At 35.0% G+C, this 12,008-nt stretch overlaps 1 protein-coding gene across 1 annotated transcript in view; it reads right to left on the bottom strand.

Moving 5' to 3' along the window:
• Window positions 1-12,008, bottom strand: part of CDH12 (cadherin 12) — a 758,008-nt gene that overhangs the window by 498,153 nt on the left and 247,847 nt on the right. Inside the window, exon 2 of the mRNA XM_080679082.1 lies at window positions 4,204-4,287. The gene's annotated coding sequence lies outside the window, so the exon portion shown is untranslated. The remainder of the gene's footprint in view (window positions 1-4,203; window positions 4,288-12,008) is intronic.

Raw genomic sequence — 12,008 nt, 5'->3', positions numbered from 1 at the left:
CTAAATAAAAAGTTCTTTGGATATTTTAATATTATTTTCCATATACTGTCCAGGAAGAAATGTATTTCAATCTAAGAAAATGATTAACATTTTTTATATAATTTGACTCTACTTTTAATATACCCTAGAAATAAACATTATCGCTGTATTTTGATGTGGAAGAGGCCTATTTTTTATCAACTTTAAAATTATACTCTGCTGACTTGCAAATGTCAGGTCAGTGCTAATTGAGAGAAGCCTTAAAAACTCTTGGACTTTTTCCCTGCACAACGTTTCCATGTACTCGATGTTCTAATCCTTGGCTTTCCAATATTGCCTTTATGAGGTTAAGAAGATGAATGCTCATTGCTTTTAATCCTCCCCATGATTTATGAGCCTCTTGGTATCCTTTCCCCAGAGCAGCTACAACTGTGTGGTTGTTCTGCCTGCTGCTGAAATTACACAGACATCTGCAAAGTAAATTATGGATTGTTGTCCCATAGACCATAACCGAGCATGCTCTTCCTCTCTCCTGCAGGATTTTTTTAAATTTTTATTTATTAGTACAAAGACCATGTGCTTTTTTACTTGTTTATGAACTGAAGGAACTGTAAGCTAACCTAAATGACAGCACAGTAACCTAGATTATGCACTGTCACATAATATCAGAGCAGCATGACATATAAAGGGGATTACTTTAAAGCTAAAAAACAAAATCTCTCATTTGCTTATATCTTCATTCTTTATTTAAAGAAATGTCATCTTTAGGTTCAGAGAAGGAAGGTGACCTCTGAAATAAACAAAAACTATATGCCATGGAATAAATACACATATAAGAGACCTTTGAGTCCCTATTGAGTGTGCAAGGCTTTAAAAGCATCTTGTGGCCTATGGATCTTTAAAATAATATTGAGTAAATAAATACAACATTACATAAAGAAAAGTTCATGACATATTAGAGTATATTTTATTTATTTAAATATTTTAAATATATATATTTTAACTTATTGGTTTGAGAGAGAGGAGAGAGAGACAGGGAAAGAGAGAGTTGATTTGTTATTTTACTTACGCATTCATTGGTGGATTCTTGTACAGAGATGGGCAAAAGTTTGAATGGAAAATAATAACAAAAGAATAATAATATAAGAATAAACTGTCCTTTATATACTCACAACTATAAACCTACTTTTAGCAACCCCTGTATGTGCCCTGACCAGGGACTAACCTGCACCCTTGGCATATCGGGATGATTCTTTAACCAAATGAGGTACCTATTCAGGCTGGAGTATCTTTTTTAGACTTTGTTTTTCTTGTATGGATACCCCTTGTAGTAAATCTGTTTTAATAATCCTGTAAGCTTGCAGCAATCATGAGTAACTAGAAAAAAAATCCTTTCTTTTGAATAAGAAGCCTCACAGAGTCTAAGTTGAAAGAGTCGAGTCTCTCTGCATTTTCCTTTCTCTCTGAGCTTATTATTCTGTGTAGATGATAAATCATAATTTACAATAAGTCCATTGTCAGATCCTAACAGGCATAGCTCAAATGACTAACCTTTGACAATTACCAAAAATTAGAAATATCCAAGCATTTATTTTCTTCAGATGTGCTAATTGCAACCCAAACAATAACCCATTAGGGAAAAACGATGCCAACAAAATTTACAAAATAATGGTTATTAATGCCTTACAAACTACATTTCTTTTTTTTTTTTAACAGATGGCTCTGCAATTATTTTTTTTTATCCTATTGACAACTCAGCAGGGAGCTGTGAGCACTAACACCAGCAATGCTCAAACCCACCCCTGGCGGAGCAGACCCATTGCTCTCTGAGTTTCCATCAGCTCCTGCTTCAGCCCATCACTGCTGAGACTGTGTTCCCTGAGTGTCAGGACTTGATATTCAGACTAACGCCCTGAAGACATTTTTTTTAATAATTTTTGAAAACATAGATACTATATTTCTTTGCGTCTGTGACAGCCTCTGTCATTTACAAACCTTTCCTTTGGTGACTTCACTTTGCTCCTCGTCATAATGAAATAAATTGAAGGGATTCCTGAGGGATTTAATTTAGTTAAAACCCTAAATTATTTAAATATATCTCTAAATAAACAAATCTACCTTGAATACTGATTACATATAAGTAATTGTGTAAGAAAGTATGGAAATAAGATTAAATTGGACCTTCCAAAAGATTAGAAAAATATAATCCCCCAAATACGTTGCCAGCAATCGTTATTTTACACACACATACACATATGTACACACACATGGCTGTGATTAGTTATTTCTCTACATTAAAAAATAAACAACAGTCCGGCTGGCATTGCTCAGTGGTTGAGCATGGACCCATGAATCAAGATGCCCCTGGTTTGATTTCCTGTTAGGGTACATGCCCATTTGTGAGCTTGATCCCCAGTAAGGGGCATACAGGAGGCAAAAGATCTATGATGCTTCTATCTCGCTATCCCCCTCACTCCCTCTCTCTCTAAAATAAATAAAAAACATTTAAACAAATAAACAATAGATATAGATTCATATCATATACAACATAAAACCCACTGCCAAGGTACACTCAAATTTTATTCAATATTTTTCATCATTTGGACCAACTGTTCTGATTTATCAACCAACTATCTTCATATTTGGTATAGATATCATTCTCTAACGTTCCAAATGGTTTAAAATACCCCACGCATGTTGTGGCAGTTGTTGTATCTGTGGTTATAGTACAGAGAGAGAACCAAAGGATGATTATGAAATATGCTCCTCTTTCATTTGGCTCTTTGGATATGTAAAGCTTAATTAAGCTTAAAAAAAAAAAAAGATCCAAAGTCCTGCATTAATAATTACAATGGCATGGCCTTAATTTGTTACTACCCATACCTGCAACCCAGGTAATATTTAGGTTGATGAAATCATGGTTTTGTAAGAAGAACAAGTTGCCAGTTACTGGAATTAAATTTAAAGGCTAACTTCTTTTACCTTATCAGTCTAAGTATATGGTCTGGAATGAAGCCCCCCTTCCAATATTGTTCAAGATAAGAATTTTAAAATTAATCCAATTTTCTATATAATGCAAATATTTTATAAAGTAAAAGAAGAAGTAGTCTATATATGAAAAATCTGAATATTGATGAGAATAAGTTGAAAGATGAAATGGATAGATGCCACCGGGGATGAGAAATCAGTGGTATTTAGGTATAAAATGCTTAATTGCATTTCAAACTTTTAGTCTTGAACAATTTTATCTAAAAATTTCTATAGTTTTAATTCAGACCTAACACATGAAATTCACTGATAACATTATAAAAGTAGACTCAAGCACAACATTCTTTGAATAAATGTATCACCAAATAAAAGGTGAAAACAAAAAGAGAATATTTAATGAGTAGTTATTACCTATGAGTATGCAGAGAGAGATGTCACAGCAAGTTCCATAAAGCCGCATTCATTTAATACATGTTTGCCTCATCTCTTCAACCTTTTCGTTTCTTAGCCATTATATCAGTAGTTGACCTTAACTGATCACTGACTGGGAACTGCCAATGTGAAGCCTGATTTGGCTCCAGCCTAAGAATAGATGCTACAATGACTAAGTAGGGAGTGTCAAGGCAGTGCTTTAATTAGTGTCGCCAGCAGGTTAACTGCAAGTTTTTAAATCTGAGGGTTTAGATTCGTGCTATCAGCAAAGAAAAAGCAGCCTACAATTGCCTGCCCAAGAAACAATCGAACTCGATTATGCAATATTAATATTAATAGTCAAGAAAATTGGTGCCATGGTCGTTTTCTTTCCTGTGCCAGGGCTTCAGGAATGCCTTTGAAATGAGAAATACCCAACCAATTTAACAAAAATAATATCTACTAATTGTGAAGGAGTAGGCAAAGTGTCATAAAAAATAGGGTAAAAGGTAAACATCAATTTCTATCTTTAGAAGCCACAAACCCACTAGCTCTTCTCAAATCTTCTTGCAAATTGAAACAGTAAGAAACACACAGTGAAGAAGCTTATAAATACATAATCCTTGCTAAAAGAAATAGTTCCTTAAGTTTCATGGTTTTGTCATATTTTTACCAACCACCTGTAACTAGAAAAATATTTGAATAATCTGAATTTTAATGAAATAAATATCTCAAAAGTAAAGACATTTTAAATGATTTTGAATTTTGAAATACTTATTGAGAGGTTAAAAGCATATATCTTGAATACATTTAAACGTCACCTACCTTGAAGAAGTCTTGCATACTTTAAAATCCCAAATTGTTGGTGAGTTCCAAATGGACTATATTCCCAAAGAGAGCCAAACACACCTGGAAAGACAAACATACCTGAAGTTGTAATGTCAATTTTTTAATATATATTAATTTTAGAACATTTATTTACTTTACAAAGACAGTTCAGAGTCCTTTTGTATCCTACATCCAATTTCTTCTATTAGCATTTTGCATTGCATTGGTTCATTTTTCACAAGTTTTTATAATATTGATGCATGAATTCAAAGGAACCAATATTGATAACACTGTTCTGATTTCATTAATTTTTCTCTAAATACCCTTTTCTGTCCCAATTATTAAATTTAGTCTTTATGGCCTCAGTACCTCTGATCAGTGACAGTTTCTCATATTTTCTTTGTTTTGATGACCTTAAGAGTTTTGAAGAGTGATGATCAGAATGTCCCTCAAGTAGAATCTGCCTCATTTTTTCTCATGATTAAACAGAGGGATGGAGGAGTGGAAGGTCTGATTTTTGGCTGAAGACCAAAAATGATCAGCACTTCATATTAAGGGTACATGTCATCAGCATGACTTTTGTTCTTGCTTTCCATACTGTGTCTTGCAAACAATTCACTAAACACAGCCCACACTCAGAAGTTGGGAGTTAAACTCCACCTCTTTAAACGAAAAAAAAAAAAACAAAAAAAAAACAAAAAACAAAACAAAAAAAAAAAAAAAACAAAAAAAACCCTACAATATCTTTTGGAAATTCCTCTGCAAGACAGATTTCTCTACTCTTCCCATCTGTTTGTTTGATTGTTTGTGCATGTATTCATTCATTCATTCATTCACTAATTTTGTAGTTTATGTATATCAATGTGCACTCAGCAATTATTTTGTATTTTGTCTTATAATCTAATACTGCATTATTTTTGTTGCACAAATTGTTTTAGTTTTGCAAATTGATGCAGAGATATGCCCAAGAATGTTTACTGCAACTTTGTTCAAATTTTTAAAACAATTTGGCTCAGAGCAAACACAAATACAACAAATTGCTTGACATAACTATGACAACTATTAAATTCATGGAACTATTTTTTACTAATAATTTATTGGAAAATATTTTGATATCTATATATGTGAATGTGTATCTATAATTGTGTGTGGTAGGGTGTGTGTGTGTGTTGAATATGTATAATATCAGATAGGAGGGTAAATGTTTATTTTATATTATAATCAAAATTGACTATCATACCTAACTTAGTCAGGAGGAACAATCACAAAAACAAATCAATATTACTAAGATGAGTTATGAATACATACATATTTGAAAACACAGTGGGCCAGCACTGTGAACTTGAATAAAAGAGGATACCATTAGAGTCAGTAGAAATAGCATCTTTGGTTAAGGCTCTTAGGTGACAAAATGATAAGACCAGACATCCATTTTATCAGTAAAGTTGGTTTTTCATCACATTAGATACACTTTCTTTCATGTTCTCCCTTCTTGCGGCATAAAGATAAATCCCCTTCTATGTAGCTTACCTACTTCACTGTGGGGCAGTGATAAAAGTGTACAGCAAGGAAACAAATGGCACGAGAAACATGTAAGCAAGAAAAGTGTCAAAAAAACAAGTAACGCTTGTGCTTCAACAAGACCCAGGGCACTGGTTCACAGTAAGCGAGACTGCAGGCACACAATTCATGAGGGCATTTCAGCAAAGGTAAGGAAACCCAGACTAATATCAGCTGAGGACAACTAGATGTCAAAGGCTGGGTAAAAGGACTCACTGCAAAAATTGCAACTTGGGCATAAGCATAGATTTCATTTTCAATGATCCTACCACAATGAAAAGGGTTTGAAAAAGTGGTAAAAACCTGCATTAATGCTAGAGAGTAAAGAAAGAGATCAGAAACGAATCTCTGGCGAAAATATGAGATGTGCCTATTTCAAGTATACTCTGAAATATTTGTAATAATTTCTCCCCCCCAAGAATGAAAGTGAAATCATCTCATCTTCAACTTACCAATATTCACCTTGCACTTACAGGCTTCCTTGTATCCATTCTCAATAATCATCTCCATCAAACTATGGTAATTGTGAACGTTGTGGTCAGGATGAGAGAGTGTTTAATGTTACATAGAATTGTTGTTTTACTGTATGTATAGCTCAAACATTGTCTTTATCTATAAAATAGGTATTATCCAGTTCATGGAATTGTGAGATTTAAATGTCATATATTCATTTTATAAATTACAGTATCTGGGATATAGAACACCCAATTCATTATAGAAGTAGCATATGACTTCTTGTATAATAACAGGCATGCTCTTTTTTACTTTTCTGATTTAGGAAACATAAAAATATTACTTTTCCAAAGTTAACCTTCTGCTATGAGAAAGAGCTGAACCCAAAGGAAATTAAATTACATTTTAGCTATGAGATTTGAGGGTAGAAACAAGGGTCTGTCCACAGATTAAAGAAAAAAGTACTTAAGCAAGTTCCTGACTGCTCAACAGGAAAGCAAACAACACAACATGAATAGAGATGATGTTATTTATTTTTTACTTAATTTCATAACAATGTGTTTGCATTTATCTGTACAAAATTGGTATTAATACGATGGAACATTGACATTTCCATAAGGTAGAAATTGGGACATTATAATTTCATAGGTGAATAGGCAGAGATAAAATATGCATGCGACATTTTGCAATAAACCATGTTTTGCTCTTTAGAATTCTTCATTATACATATGGATATCCATTATAATGAATCCATGAAATAAGTTAGCTCCAACTAACTCCAAGAACAATTGTGGAGGTGCCATTGAAACCAATTTATGTTGCACTGCATGAAGACTTGTATGAATAATGCAGCCATGCAGTCTCACTTATCCAAACTGACTTAAAGCATAGAAAGAAATATGAAGTCATATTTATTGGAGCATGAGATAGAGAATACACAGTAAGGTGTGCAGGAGCTCAATACATCAGGGTTTTAAATAACGATGCCAATTGAAGTGTAAGTAAAACACAGCCCTTCAGTGATCCTAGTATTAAGCAAAAGGGACTTTGTAGCCACTGCTTTAGGAAGACAAGGTAGTTATTTGTGGATAAATATATGTGTGCCTATGACATATCCTATCTAATAAAGAGGGAATATGCAAATTGACCGTCATGCTGTCCCAAAGATGGTGGTGCCCATAGCCACAAGATGGTGGTGCCCCGTCCCCGTAGCCCCACTGGAGACCCCCAGTCCTTTCAGCCCCGCTGAGGGGGGAGGGGCGGCAGGTGCATGGTGCGGCTGAACCCGCCCTCAGCCCCCCAGCTGCTCAGGGCCGGCCTGAGACACAGGCAAGCCTTGGATGGCGGCTGCCCAGCTGACCAGAGCTGCCCAAGGCTCAGTTAACCAGGGCCGGCTGAGGCTTGTGCTGCCAGCAATGGCAGCAGCAGAAGTGTGATGGGGGTGTTGCCCTCCACTGATTGCTGGGTTGCCTCCCGCCCCTGAGGGCTCCCGGACTGTGAGAGGGGGTAGGCCGGGCTGAGGGATACCCCATCCAGTACATGAATGTTCATGCATCAGGCCTCTAGTAACATAATAAAATATCTAGCAGCTTGTCAAGAACTAGATTAAAGGAACTCCATTGTTTTACTATATGTACGCATAAACATATTGTACTTGGTTTGGGTTATTTATTGTGCAATTCTGCTGTATTCCTTTTAGATACCTTTGCTCTGTTGCATTATTTTTGGGACAAGTAAAGAGGCTTGCTTTCTTTATCCCTTCTCTTTGTCACCAGAACTAATAGTTCTTTTTCTCGGGAGGAGGTGGGAAGAAGGAAGGGGCTGGTGCGTTTGGTAACAGAGCTCCTAATATGCTTTTGGTAATAGAGCTCATGAAAAAGAAAAATCACTAGAGGAGATGTTTTCTTTCCAATTCTATCAATTAGAATTTTAAACTCTACCTGTGTTTGAAACATAATGAGCAATTGAATGGGGAAAGCAGAATTGTTAATAGACATTAATATTTTATTTTATTAATAATGAATGACATTTTATCTTAGTAATATATAAATTGCATTTTTATACTCATCTTTTTGGTTAGTCCCTTGATACTTCTGGATTTTGCACTTATAATGTTTAACATTTCATTGTTTGAATGTAATAACCAAAAAGTAAATAGCAGCAATATTAAAATTTTGGAGCCTATATTTATGGTCAGGTCTTTGGTAAACAGTGTAGAAAACAGACATGTAATATTTATATCAAATTCCAGATGAATTGAGAACCCAGTCCATGTACCACACTACAAAGTGATGGGGATGCCTCATGAATAAATACAAATGCTAACTATTGGATGGTGGCCTATGATATTCAGGCATCCTTTCAATAGACATATTAGTTTATTACTTAGAGTAGAGTCAGCCAACCTCTCTGTAAAGAGCCAGATTATTTTAGGATTTGAAAACCATACCGTCCATGTTGCAATTGCTCTATTTGGCCAGTGTAAAAGCAGCCACACACAAAACTTGAATTAATATAGCTGCATTCCACTAAAATTTCATCTGCAAAAAATAAGTAGCAAGCCTGAATTATTTGCAGGTCGTAGATTACTGACTTTTAAAGTAAAGAAACTTGATGCCTCCTGAAATGGGTTTCCTGCCAAATGTGTGACTCATTTTTTATGATGTATTAATCCATGTCAAAGCCTATAAGATACAACCAAATTGACAAGGACTTAATAGTTATAGTCCAATATTACTTGTTGTTCAATTAACAATAATTAATGCTGCGTGTCCTTAAGAGCATCAGGAAAGTATGACATTTCTTCAATTACTTCTGCTGTCAAATGCATTAGACAAGAAAGCTGTCACAATGAGGGAGTCATTGTATTTGAGTTATGCTAATACAGTCACCTCCTAAAGATGACTAAATACTAGATAGCACTATAGTTGGTAAGCCCTTTATACACATTACCTTCGTGGTAATAATAAGACAACCACACAAACATAGAAGTATTATGCCCAGGTTATAGATTAGGAACCTGAAATTCAGCATGAATATGTAAACTGACCAAACTCACACTGATAGTAAATTAAATCAGAGCATCAAATATTGATTTCAAATCTGTCTGACTCAAAATCTCATGGTCCTTTTTTACATATTACTCAACTGTGTACATTGGCTACTATAGCTCTCTGCTCTATTTAAGTTTTGTTTGGGAAAATTGCTTGCTATTTGTAGCCACTGCAAATTTCACTGAGCCCTCATCACTGGTCAGCTTTCTCTATATTTCATTTCCGCTGTCCGCCAAACTCAAATTTCTCCACACCCTCCTTAGATTCAAGAGTGAAGCTGCTTTCTGTTCAATGAACTGCAAGAACATCTTACAGGAGAGCTTTTTACTTCATTATGTTTCACTCCCAATAGCTTTGAAGTATTTCACTTTTTACTTTCTTTTGTTTTCTTCCAAAATAACCTTTCCTCTACTTTCCTAAAAGCCAATACATCGAATCTCCTTGATTTTATCCTTTCCTACTACCTCCAGACTCATGCTTCAGCTATGATTTCATTTCTCTCACATTGCTGCTTCCTAACCCCCAGACAACAAGGACACGCAGGCCTCTTCCAACCAGATCTTAATCCTCCAATCCCTCAAATTATTTCCAACCACTCCGCATTAATTTTACTGCAAAACCTCTTGAAAAAAGTCCATGGCCTTGAGCAAGTTTGCCTCTCACTCAAATACCATTTCCTCCGGCACTGTAGCTCTGCCATCATGAGTCTGCTGAAATTGATCTCTCAAGGTTCACCTGCAATCCCGGGGAAAATCTCTGCTGATTGGCTTTAGCGCTAGGTATATAGATTTTTTGGTGGCAATTCATGTTGTTAATCTCTCTCTTTAACTTTGAAACCATTTTCTTGAATTGCCTTTTTCTCTGTTGTTTCCCTGGACACGGTCAGTGATGAACTCCTTTAAATGTCTGCTTTCCTTAAAGGAAGTGCCAGCTGAATGTATCTCCTATTTATTCTCGCTTCATACTCTTTTCTGTGGAGATGTCACCTACTTTCATGTATTCAGGTATTATTCTATACAGGTTCTCTATTTGCTCTATAGGCTTGATGTCCCTCCAAGAATATGTCACTAACCAGTAAAATGTTATATGGCCTAAAACAAATATACCCCAGGCACACCCACAAAGGAAACCAATCTTTCTCTATCACCTATGGCTCAAATTTCAGAATTAAACTATTCCTCTCATATTCATATTCTCCCCCCGCCTTCATTATTTTCTCAGAGATCACAACTGCTGCAAGTCAGTCCTCAAGCCTTACCATTTTATTAGAGATTTCATTAACCTCCTCATTTCTCTCAACATTTCAACTGGTTAAATGAGGACCCTTCACATTAGTGAGAACAATTTGCTTTACTCCAGTTAATTTCATCCAGAAACACACAGACACACCCAGAACAATATTTGTCCCAATATCTAGGCACTTCCAGTCAAGTTGACACATAAAAAAAATCATCAGGGTTACTTTTACACCAAGGCAATAAATACATTACAGACATTGGCCATCTTTATTCCAGTGCCAACAGGCATTGACAATAGGGAGAGAAAAAATGCTTTCCACTTTACTACAAAAAGATCATCCTATTCCAGGATCTGACAACACAGGGTCAGCATGAAAGGATCCTCCACAGACTCATAGACTGCCTACTTAAAGACGGCTCTTCTGGGCAATAGCACACCTGGACACATCAAAGATAAAACAAAGTATTAAAGGAATGAAAATAAGCTGTTAGGATTCAAGTTCACCATCCACTACAATCACTATTTCTATTTCAACGTTTTTTTTTTTTTCATTCCTGCTTCATATTGTTAGCTGTTCTTAAGTTAAAGATGTCAGTTTTAATTGAAATTCAAACCCTCAAGCATTAAAAGAGTCCCTTCTGAAGGCTGGATCTTGTAGGAATGGGATCCTTAATAACTCACCCTGCCTCCCGAAAATGGAATTGTGCAAAGAGGTAACCGTAGGAAGATAATTATAAGAGCATACATACTTTTCATGCTGCTTTTCCATATACTTAACTTCCACATTAACCCCAATGAATTGTATGTGGATTCATTTGAGAGGAAGGACAAGAAATTATCTTAAAATCCATTAAAATATATAGGCTTCAGATGTTTTCAGAAGGGCAGAGTTTAAAGATGCCTAACATTCTGCGGAAATCATAGCAGTACTCTTTCTTTGAAGAAAATTTGTCCAGTGGAAATACCTGCCTCATTAAAATGCTGTTTGCAAAGTTTGAACTTTAAAGTGCAATTTTTTTCCTCGTGAAAAAAGAGCTATATTTAATGATCTAAATTAAACTTTTCCAAAAATAAACGAAGGAATGCCTTAAACCATTTTAAAACTGTGATAAAAATACTTTAAAATTCAAAGTTTTATCACCAGTGACAAAACACTTTGGGTTAACTATGCTTTCTCAATAATATCTATAGCTGTGTAAATAAAATAATAAATAGCGCCTTTTAAATTTTAAATTATTATCTGTATTGATATATAGGTATGTTCATTATTGGATTGTCAAAGGAATTTCATATTTGCTTATTTCTAAACAGCTGCCATCAATCTCAGCTAATTTTTTTTTTTGAAAATCATATTCCCCATTACAGAACTTTCCTATTTCTTTTGGAATCTTTTACTTCGCATGAATCCTCATGTATTTCTCAAAAGTATTATGGGGATTTTGTGTGGTTTTTTTGTATAAAAGTGTTCTAGAAAATTTATCCCAAATTCTTTAAATA

This window comes from Plecotus auritus (assembly GCF_963455305.1).
Source record: "Plecotus auritus genome assembly, chromosome: 7".
In the NCBI taxonomy this organism is placed as follows: Eukaryota; Metazoa; Chordata; class Mammalia; order Chiroptera; family Vespertilionidae; genus Plecotus; species Plecotus auritus.
Note: the sequence above shows the minus strand (reverse complement) of the source record. Positions and strands in the feature narration are given on the sequence as shown.